This window comes from Pinus tabuliformis, chromosome X (assembly GCF_031772625.1).
Source record: "Pinus tabuliformis cultivar Carrire ecotype Pingquan chromosome X, CPIR1, whole genome shotgun sequence".
NCBI lineage: Eukaryota > Viridiplantae > Streptophyta > Pinopsida > Pinales > Pinaceae > Pinus > Pinus tabuliformis.
In genome coordinates, this window is record NC_142308.1 from 372,124,911 (window position 1) to 372,137,188 (window position 12,278).

The window sequence follows — 12,278 nt, forward strand, 5'->3', positions numbered from 1 at the left end:
AAGAACAGGTCTCCACCAAAGAGACCGTTGCTACAAAGGAGAAGACTGCCACTACGTCACAGGCTACCATTGACCTCGGCAAGTAAGACACAGAGTGCACAAATGTGGAGGAAGAGACAGAGGGAGAAGAGGAAGGGGGCACAGTCTTGAAGTCCCCCTTCATCGTCAAAAGGAGGCAGAAGAGGATTTCTACAAGGTCATGCAAGAAGCAGAAGTCAGACAAATCAGCGAGTGCGACGCCTTTGGTCCTCACGGAGGGGGGCCTAGATGAGATTGGTGATTTGGTCTGTGATCCAACAGCGAATCTTTGGGGACACATTGAAGAACAGTACCACCAAACACTAGATAAGGTGTAACAGGGCCTACGAGAATTGTAGGTCCAAACATCTATTATTCAAGCGAGTGTGGGATAGGAAAGCCTGAAGCAAACGAGCCTGAAACAAGCAAGCGGGTTGACCTTCACAGTAGAACTCACTGCAAACCTACGCACAGTGTGGTTACTAGAGGGGTCCCTATGCATCGACATAGTAGAAGGCAAGGCACACCTCTTACACATGAAGGATTTGAGTCTGAATCTGGCGGTGCTTCCTATTCAAACACTGCACGAGATGCATCAATGGGTGTCAGATGAGCTCCTAATTCAAGAACAACGCGCACTACTGATCATCAATGTTGGCTTGTTGGGGCCTGACCCAGGTTCGGATTTAATTAGCCAAACAAATCCCTATACTACTGGCCTTTTCAGCAACAGTCCGCGGAGCGTGGACTGAGGTCTCACCAGCTAGGGCGATGGTAGCTTAGCTCTGAGAAGAGATGTGGCGGCTACATGGCTCTGAACTGCCTTCCAATGAGGCTCAAGGGCATTTTTATTATTGAACAATAAGAGCAAACCCTAAACAACCAAAACCCTAACCCGAGGAGATGTAACACCAAGAGTTTATGGGCCCCATTGGGGTGAGTTGGACACCCAATTTCCCCGGGTCGTGACTTGGTCATATTATCTCTGTTTGACACGCATGATAACCTATTGGAAAGATCTCTTCAAGGACTATGACAAAAAAGATGACTTTAGGAAAAAAATCATTGGCGGTATATTTCCAAAAAAAATGTTGTTTAGGGCCTCAAAACGGCTCCAGAAGTTTAGTACCCGAAAAATTGCTAAAAATAGCAAATTGTGCTACAATTAAGGAAACTGAAAAACTGAAAGAAGCAATGGTGGGGGTCTAAGTGAAATTTTCAGGTGGCCACCAATATCCACCTGGATCATTCCTCCCCCCTTAGGAAGCAATGATCCGCATTGTGTTGAGTTCCTCCATGAGATGAGGAAACTTCTACTAAACTTGGGCCCTGGTGAACCACTTGCCCTGGTGAAGGAGTTGGCCTGCTTTGACAACTCAATACAGTTGGATATTTTGCTGGCGAGTGTGCTTGATCTATGTGTCCATGATCCGATCAGTTGCATCTTTTTCCATGCAATCTGGATTTAACTCTGTGGGTGTGAGTTGTTATGCAATGTCAGATGTGTCTAGTAATGGTGGAAAGTATGGCCAAAGGCAGTCCACATTTAACACTGGGTGTAGGCCAAGGAATGGGGGAATGCTGAGCTCAAATGCATTGTCTCCCACAACCTTGCTAATGGTGTAAGGACCATATCGAAGTGGTCTGAGTTTCTGACAGGCTCTGGTAAGGCGTTCCTTTTAAAAATGCAACCAGACTTTGTCGCCCACCTGCAACTTATGTGGCACCCGATGTTGATCATGTCATTGCGTGTACTTGGCATTTGATTTCTCCAGAATGTCATGGACCTGTTGGCGAATATGTTGGATGTGCTCAATGAAGCTGTTTGCCTTATCTGTTTCGGAATGGACATGAGCTGAATCTGCATGAGTAGCTGCAAATGGCATGGCCACATCAATGGGACATAGCGGCTCGAATCCAAGCCCACCTGAAAAGGGTTGTGGTCAGTCGAGCTGTGGAGAGCCTGGTTGTAGCTGTGCTATAGGGGAGGCTCTCGTCCCATGTGCGTGGATGCTTTGAGTTGTACATGCGTAGAATGTGTACGATCATCCTGTTGACAACCTCTGTCTGGCCATCAGTTTGAGGATGGAAGGCTGTGGACTTAGTGAGTTTGGTGTCCGGCATCGACCAGAGACTGGACCAAAATGTACTGAGGAACTTGCTGTCCTGATCTAAGATGATAAACTCTGGGATCCCAAAGTGTACCCACACTCGTTCAAAGAATAGTTTAGCAGTGGCTTCGGCTATGATATTATTCTTGCATGCCACCATAATGGCCATGTTTGACAACCTGTCGATGACCACAAAAGCACAATCGTTTCCATGCTTAGTGGAAGGAAGGCCTAACATTTAATCCATGGAGATGGATTCCCAAGGTCGACTAGGGGTAGGTAGTAGGGTATATAGGCCTTGCTTCTTGGTGGTCGGTTTGGCAATGGCGCAGGCAGTGCATGATCTGATGTATTTACCGACGTCCTGTCGAAGATTCGGCCAATAGAAATACTTCTGCAGTATTGCCACCGTTTTCTCGACCCTGAAATGCCCAGCAGCCCGACTGTAGTGTGCTTCCCAAATCATCTTGACACACTCGCTTGAAGGAACACAAAGGTGACCCAGGTGGCATAACAAGGCATCCTGGAGGTGGAAATTTGGAACATGATGACCCTCCAACAGTGTCTGGTATGTGTGGCCAAATTCTGGGTCGCTTTTATAGAGAAGTGGCCAATCAGATGTCTCCTATCCACAAGTGTTGAGCACAGTGGTTAACGCCATGATCGGTGGTCGACTGAGGCAATCTACAACATTATTGGTGCTGCCCTTCTTATACTTGATATTCAAATGGAACTGTTGCAGGTATGTGGACCACTTCTGATGGTGATCATTCTGCAATTTCCCTTGGGTCTGTATGAATTGCAGGGCTCAGTGGTCTGTGTGGACGAATGTTTCCTTCCCCAAAATGTAATGCTTCCATTGTCGGCATGCCTACACAATGGAATACATCTCTTTGTCATAAGTGGGATACTTCTGGACTGTGTCTGAAAGTGTCTCACTATGATATGCCACTGGATGCCCGTGTTGAGTAAGGACTGCCCTAATAGCATAGTCAGAGGCATCTGTCTCAACCTCAAATAGTTGTTGCAAGTCTGGTAATGCAAGCACTAGTGCCGAGCAGAGTCGATATTTCAACTCTGTGAATGCCTTCTGTTGAGATTCAGACCAAAATAATTTTTCTTTCGCTCCTCCCTTGGTGACTTGACTCAAGGGCCAAGTGATATGAGAAAATCCCAATACGAACCTGCGGCAAAAGTTGGCAAGACCTAAAAAGTTGCGGAGCTCTATCAGAGTGGTTGGAGATGGCCAATCCCGAATTACTTGGATCTTGGTTGTATCCACATGCACCCCCTATTCATCAATAATGTATCCCAGATACTGAACCTGAATCATGCCAAAAGTGCATTTCTCCAAATTGGCACATAACTGGTGTTGCAGCAGTGTTTGGAGAACCTGTCGGTTGTGGTGGAGGTGCTCTTCCCAACTCTGGTTGAAGATCAGGATGTCATCCAAGTATACCACTACAAATGAGTTGGTGAATGGCCGCAAGATGTCATCCATTAGCCTCATGAAGGTTGCAGGAGAATTCGTCAATCCAAAAGGCATAACCAACCATTCGAAAAGGCCCTCCTTTGCTTTGAAGGCAAACTTCCACACATTGGGGGGTTCAATTGGTACCTGGTGATATCTTGACTTCAAATCAATCTTTCTGAAATATTTTGACCCCTTCAGTTGGTCCAGAAGGTCATCAATCCGTGGGATCTGGTACCTATTATGGACAGTGATCTTGTTCAGTGCCTGATAGTCAATACAGAGTCTCCAAGTCTCATCCTTCTTCTGTACCAACATGATCGGGCTCCCATAGGGCGATGAACTCGTGCGGATGTGACCTTTCTACAGCAGCACCTGAATTTGCCTCTTGATTTCATCATTCTCCAGAATGGAGTGCCTATAGATTGGTCCATTGGGTAGCGGCACACCTAGGGTCAGACCGATGGAGTGCTTGACCTCACAGTGTAGAGGAACCCCTACAGGGGAGGTGAAGATATCCTCATACTCCTCCATGACCCTGTCCATCTATAGTTGTCGTGCAGAGGGGCCCTATCTGGAGGTCGTGGCCACCATCTTCTTCTTTCCTTGAGGGCGTATCATCAGGAAAACAAATTTCCCAGTTTTGTAAATGAGCTTACTGCATTGTTTTTCAGTAACCAAAGAGATGGAGGTAGGTGGTGCTACCTCCGATATCCTGTACAACTTATTTCCCAAAGTAACAATAACAACACAGGGCCTTGATTCATACATAGCATGTCACTTCCACGAGTATGGTTGTCCTAATAATACATCACAAATTTCAAGGGGAGAAATGTCACACAATACCTCATCCGTGAAGGGCTTGATGTTGTATGGAAGGTGACACCGCTAGCTCACACAAAGATCATGTCCTTGGTGAAGCCACCCGATGGTGTACGGTTGTGGATGCGTTGTGGTCGATAAGCCCATTCGCTTCATGACCTCTGCCGAAATGAGGTTCTTTTGGCTCCCGTTGTCGACAATGAATTATAGTGGGGAGCCCTTTACCCACATCTGGGAGTGGAAGACATGCTCCTCCTCCTCTGGATCTTCGGGTTCCTCCTTCTAGATCTTCGTGGTGGCAATGGTGGCGTTGGGCTCCGCATCAATAATTTGCTTCCCTTTGTCATTCCTCTTGTCAGGTTTTGACTCAAAGTCGGAGCATGCATCTGATTCTGAAACCTTTAGCTCAGCCACCAGTGACTGCTTGGCCCGACACTCACTTGTGTTGTGAGTGGAGCTCTTATGGAACTTACACCACTTTCCCATGTCCTTTTTCGGCTTCGCGGTGTTGTTCTTTACTTGCAGCTTTGGCAGGTTTTCTTGGGCCACCCCGCCTTGGCTTTATCCTTTGTTCTGCAGTTTGGGGGCACCTTTTCCTTGCTTCAGATTCGCAGATCCAAAGTCTCGCTTCTTCTATTTAAACGTTTTCTCGACCTTGACAACATACCGATATGCCATGCCAAGCGAGGAGATGTTTAGGAATTATATTTCTTCCTCGATGTACTTGTGCAAGCAGCCGCGGTATTTGAGTACCAAATGTTGCTTTGAATCCTTGATACCCAATTTTGTGCGAAGGGTATGGAAAATATTGGTAAACTCCAGCACGTCTTGGTCCCTTCCTTGCCGCAGCATGGTCCACTTTATGTATTGATCCTCATAGCTTCTGACAGGGTAGTACTGCTCCTTGATGGCATCCTGGAATGAATTCCAAGTGGGTGCGGCTGAAAATAGTGACCCTGTACTTTCATCCTTCTACTCGCAGTAGGTTTCCCACCAGTCCTTGATGTTGGGGGCTGCTTTGAGAAGAGCGAAAATAATCTTTTCCTGACTGGAAAAATCATGAACGGAGAAATAACCCTCTAGCAGACTTAACCATTTATTGACGGCATATACATCTATCTGACCCTCGAATATGGGGATTTCAAAATTAACTTGTACCTTAAATGGTGTGACGTTTCCAGAGTAGTTGTTGGAAGCCAATGCGTCGCCCTTGGGTAGCCGCTGAAGGATCTGGGAAAATTTGTCCATCATCGCATTCCTTTGTCGCTCGAGGGCTTCTTTGAGCAAGATTTTGATAGGATCTCCTACCCCCTCTTCTTTCTTTTCATCCACCATGGGAGGCCATCGGGATTTGCGTGGCTAGTCTTGCAAAGGTTCGACTAGTTCAAGCCCTAACTCCTTATATCCCGACCTCATTGGGGACATGCAACGAAAAACAAAGAAAAAAAGTAGACCACTCTGATACCACTGATCCAGATTTAAATAGGAACGCAACAAATTACAGAGATAACCATAAACACAAAGATGCAGCGGAAATAATACTTCATTTCATTATGTAAAATACTGAAATATGCTTACAAACAGAAATGGAAATAAACCAGCTAGGGCGATGGTAGCTTATCTCTTAGAAGAGATGTGGCGGCTACATGCCTCTGAATTGCCTTCCAATGAGGCTCAAGGGCCCTTTTATTATTGAACAATAAGAGCAAACGCTAAACAACCAAAACCCTAACCTGAGAAGATGTAACACCAAGAGTTTATGGGCCCCGTTGGGGTGAGTTGGACAGCCAACTTCCCGGGGTCGTGACTTGGTCATATTATCTCCGTTTGATGCACATGATAACCCATTGGAAAGATCTCTCCGAGGACTACGATGAAAAAGATGATTTTAGGCAATAAATCGCTGGTGGTAGATTTCCAAAAAAACATCGTTTAGGGCCTCAAAATGGCTCTGGAAGTTTAGGACCCGAAAAACTGCTAAAAATAGTAAACTGTGCTACAATTAAGGAAACTGAAAAACTGAAAGAAGAAATGGTGGGGGTCCAAGTGGAATTGGTGGGTGGCCACCAATATCCACCTGGATCAATCTCATATTCTCCAATCTATGTAGTCAACCTCATTTCTCTTCCCATCCTCGTCGCATGCTTTCCAATCTTCCAGACTACGCGCGGTTCTTCTGACGCGGTCCTAGGGCATCTATTTATGAGTTCTTGCAGTCCTTTTACAGCCTACTGTCACGCAGCAGCTTCATGCATGTTTCTAGGAATGTCGTGAGCATCGATGGGTCCATTTCCAGCTCTAGTTTGTCTTTTCTTCCTAAAGTGGAGGCATCAGCGAAGCTCGTCTGGGCTTCCATGAAGGTTTCCTTAGCGCACTCCAAATCAAACTCTGGTTCTTTCATCGGAGCCTTGCGAACACAAGTGCTATCTTCAGGCTACTGGCCTTTATCATCCCCCATCGTCACCCCACTTCAAAGCACAATATTTACGTTAGGGTCTTCCTCGCGTGGCTCAGACCTCATCATTTGCAGGTTCTGAGTCGGGGGAGGTTGGAGCGCTCCCTTGTCACGCAGCCTCGCTATCAGTGTGGGACAATCCTTCATCTCATGATCAAACAATGTACAATACAAGCATGAGGGGCACGTTGGGTTCATACAATCACGGGCATAATGTATTGGCCCCCTGCAATTATAACATATCAGTTGTCTGCGACCTCTTCGAGGTCCTCCTCCACCTCGGCCTCGTCCGCACCCCTGAAATCCAGTTCACGCCACTCCTGCGTTCTGGTCATGGGGCCGCGTTTTGGCCTGAACTCTGTAGGTGGGAGTCTTATCGATCATCAGCTCATAACTTCTATAGGTGTGCTCATCGTGTCCTACTGACCTACAGAAATTACAAAACAATTGTTGTGAATTCTACGTGTACTTCTGCAACAAATGGTAGTGGTCCATAGCATGTTTTCCTCCTATTTGACAAATTGCACACCAAAAAGCAGGCACTGTGCTAGGTCCTGATTGTGCCTCTGGTCTTAACGGCATCATTCCTACTCCCGCGAGGTGAATCGCGAACACTGGGTAGTGGTCCTTGTCATGACCCTAACCCTTACATTTAACACACCATACCTCGTCGCGCACTTCTAGGTGAGTTGTCCTGTCCTGTTTCAAACTCTGCATCTCAAGGCACAAGTTTTTCAACTGTGCGTGGATTTGCTGAACTCCTAGGTTAGGATCCTGTATCGGGGTTTCATGCAGCCTCATCGTGATCTCCAAGGCCTTGGCCTGAGTTGTTAGCCTTTGTTGTGACAGCGCATTCCTTAAATGCGGCATTAGCGATGCTACAAACCATTCACTGTGTTTTCCATCCGTCAAAGTCATATTAGCTTCGTGAATTGTGCACTTTAGTCTCTGATCCAACTCCTAAGGATTCTCACCTGGTAGCATCATGATCCCCTTGAACCCAATGATCGACTTTGCCTCTGACTTCGGTTTGCTAAATTCTCTATTTAGTGCAGTTTGGATGTATGTGATCCCCGCATTCGAATTGTCATTAGAATGCTTAATATACCAGGTCAGCGCACGATCCTGTAAAGTGCTGACCAATGTTTCTTTCTTTATATTTTCATCTGTAACTCCCTACGCTTCCCATACAGCTTTTATCATGAACCAAAACTAGTCTGGATCTTCATTTCCTACTCCCTTGAACACCGGCAACTTTATTACGCTTGCCATATTGACTCGCATTGGTGGCGAAGGTGGTATGGGTGAAGATGGGGGTGAAGGTGGTGAAGCTAGTGGTGGAGTAGGTGGGGGTGGTATGCACGAAATCCTCTGCCTTATCAAATTGATCGCACTTCTTGGTGAGACCTTCGTGAGCTCTTCCTCGTTCCCTCGCGGAGGTGAAATCAAGGGGCTAGTTTCTAGTTCTGCACTACCTTCATTTTTGTAAATTCTACCACTTCGCGAACATTAATGTATTCGCATAACCCGCTTTTCACATAGTAGAATTTTAATCCAAGTGTTCAAAGACTTAACGTACTTACATCGCGGTCCTTTGAGGAAGCATCGCTCTGCCTCACTATAGCTGACTGAAGTATCTACCATGAATTCAGTAATGAATCCTCCTATAATTCGATCAAGCTAGTGATCAACAGCGCATGTGATCTTATCCTCCGATGCTTCCAATCTGCGCACCAACTCTGGGGTCCACACAATAGGACTGTCGAGCTTGCACCTTCCTTAGCTATCTGCTAGCTTCGCAATCCACTCATACAACTCAGTATGGAAAGATGCGAAGAAAATTTCGTGGATCTCTTTGTACAAGTAGCAGTCTAACCACTCTTCTTTTGATAGTCACGGATTCCTGTTCTCCTGCACTGCGAACTTGTGAATTCTTTTGTCCAACCAACCTTCAATTTCTTTCTTAGTTGGATTCCAATGATACAACATCAGACATATCTATGCAGATCCCAGTCCCAACAACAGAACCATTTTTTGGCTTGTTGGGGCCTAACCCAGGTTCAGAGTTAATTAGCCAAACAAATCCCTGTGCGACTAGCCCTTTCAGCAACAGTCCATGGAGCACAGACTGAGGTCTCACCCGAAGTAGTATGGGGCGTGCTAGAACCAGGTTTCCGCACCCTTGAGATGTTTGAGGAGTTGATTTGGTCCAATTGAGAGTCCCTTCGCGCAGGTTACTTCGCACACTTCCCTGGCCTTCGCGCCCTGATATATTCACCTTCGCGCCCTGATATATTAGCCTTCATGCAACCCTAACCAGGGGTTGTGGGGCTTTCGCGTTGCTGGAGCAGCGATCTGCACTATTTCCCTAAGTCACACCCGATATCTTACTTATCTTCTTATAACAGTTAGTTATCTTTGCGTAAACAGATGCCTTATATTATATTTACTTATTCAGCACATTCATATGAGTTCGCGCAGTAAATAAACAGTAAACTTGCAATTCATACCCAATAATACATAAACCAGGAAAAGATACACAGAAATATGGTAAAACTTCTCTTTTATTAATTCTTCCCACGGTTACAGACTCGACCTGCCCTGCGCACTCAGCTACAGGGGTCCACGCACTTAGTTGCGGACTACTAGGCCTCTACGCACTCAGCTGCAGAGCCTTCTCCTACTCTATGACCCAAAGACATGACTTACACTTCGACTCAATGCTTCATCAATTCCTTAGATCCATCCACACTTTTCTTAGATTCTTTCTACACTTAGAGCCTCACTCTATTTATACAATCCCATGGTCCGCAGACCATGGGTAGATCTTTCAAACCGACATTACATTACAAAAACAAGGGCGGAAAATCCTATGACTCTATTATGACTTCGCGCTCCGCACCTGTTAAGGGATAAATTCCCCTAGGGTCTTGGGTTGATACCCTAGCAGATCGGAGGTTATTTACACAGAGAAACACTCATTCCATACAGCCATGATGCTAATATAAACAAACTATACGAAAAAGGGGTGCACCTAAGGTCCTTCGTTTGAGAAGATCCAGTTAGGGTCCAAACCCTCTTTTAGTTCCTTTTAGTCCTTCAACCTGCAAAACCAAAAATTCCAGAAAGTACAACAGTATATTGACCAAGCATCATAAAGAAATCATCTTCATAACATAAGGAAATGCAATTAGTTATACAATTAAAAACAACCATTCACATATGAATTATAACATTGACATCATGAACATGAAGAAGATTTATATCAGGAACAAGACAAGTGTTTCTTTTATTATAAATAACTAAAGTACATAAAGGAATGATTTCACCTGATTCATCCTTTTGCAGGCTCCAAGCGGAACCGTCCTCCGGATTCGTCCAGTCTCAAGCCTTCAACAAACTCCTTCCATGACTTACTCCATGATCTCTCAAGTAGAAAGACATTATCACACAAGGAAACAAGGGTTTCCTGCAAATGGGGGAAGTGCTGGAAGCACAAGGATCTTCAGACCTGGTCAGGGAAAATCTCAGCAGAGTGATCTTTCTCTCTCTTCTCTCCTCCCTTAGGCCTTCCCATTGAAGCCTTTTTATACTTCTCCCAAAGTAGTTTTTTAGTTGGGAATTCATTGGGAACAGTTGGGCCACGAGCACTAATAGGTAATCAGCAGGTAAAACCCGTGATCTCCACCTGAAATTAAGGAGTTTCAATTTTTTTAAGTGTTTTAAAACATATATGTGGGTTGGGTATACACAGATCCGCGTACACACGCGTTTATCTCAGGGCAATGTCACATATAGGGAGTAAAACATTGTTTTTTGAATATTTGGACCAGGTGTGGAAGGAGGGGTTGCCCTAGGCCATGAGTGCATCATCACAAACATCAAGAGTGAGGTTTGGAGCTATAACAGATGCCCCCTAATATATGAGGTCAGAAGGGGTACATGATGGCCGAAATGTATTAAGCAAGTTCATGGAAAGGAAATCTTCCAAAAACTGAGAAGGACTTCACCAGAGTTCAGCCTGCCAAGCCAAAAAAGGAGATCAGAAAGAAACATTGTCTGAGGCGGGCATACCCATGCTCAGAGAAAGTAAAGCATGTCCGCATATCAAGTACAAGCGGATCCACTAAGTATACAAGTATAAAGAACTAGAAAATACATAATGGATCATCTGATCACGATCGAACAAGTACATGTCTGAATATCACATATAAGAATGTGAATGATGCTGAAGAATGAACCGAATCACTGATATCAAGGACTTATCACAAAAGGTACCAAATGGACATGATGGAGTAGGATGGTACTACACTGCAAACTTAGGTGCCAGCATATAGAATGTCACCATGAATGACTGCAACTTATAAGGTAGAGTGGTATCAACTGGCAACAACAGAAACAACTGTCAAGTGACCCAATAAATGATGATGCAACCTGAGGTCTTCACCGACCGCCGTAGTACATTTCTACACTATGGGAATAAATGATCTGGAGTCGACCATGTGAGAAATCGTTTGATTACCGGTCATTGATGTATACCGTTAACAAACACGAGACTACTCACCGATAATGATAATGAGCGTCAAGTACCCAGTACAATCTAACAAGTGTGAATAGATGAACTGGAGTTGAATACCTGTAAGAATCTATTAATCAGGAGACAATGATGGTTTCCCACTATCGATAGCGAAGGATCTGCCACTAATGACTGCAAACCCCAAGGTACTGCCAAATGGACTCTAGATCTTTGCCCCAGAGCAATGAGTCGTAGTCGATGGGGAAAGATCTGCTAGAAGGAAGGCATTAAGGTATCCTTCATCAATCTAGCACGAGTGTTACCCGTAGGCCAATAATGTGGAAGGAATCGGACAAAAAAGATGTAGTAACCCGACCGAAGTACGTTTCCAGCGTACACAAGATGTGTCTAGCGCACGACAGAAACCCTCTGAACTAACCAATAATGAAAGCTGACACAGAGGCGAGGTATCCACCAATAGGGTCAAATGGAAACCAAGGTACTGCACGAATCCCAATGTGTGATAATGTAAGCTGATGTCGAACACAAGAGAAACCACTCAATCAAAGACCCATGATACTGATCGATGTTGAGCACAAGGTGACCTATCAATAATGAAAATAGGGCCAGGGTGCAGCTCTAGGCCTGTCCTCAGAGCAAGATGTCGTCGTCAATAAGGACAAGACCCGCCAGCAAGAAGTCAATGGGGACCTTCTCAAACCAGCACGAGTAAGGGACCAATATAGCTGATGTGATGATAGACATGATACTGACAACCAGGGATGGCCGACTGAAAAATGAGTCAAGAGACACCGCAGAGAGGCCGACTCAGGCTAACTTCCCTTGAACAAAAGCATGACTCAATGTGACTATGTGGTAGCATAT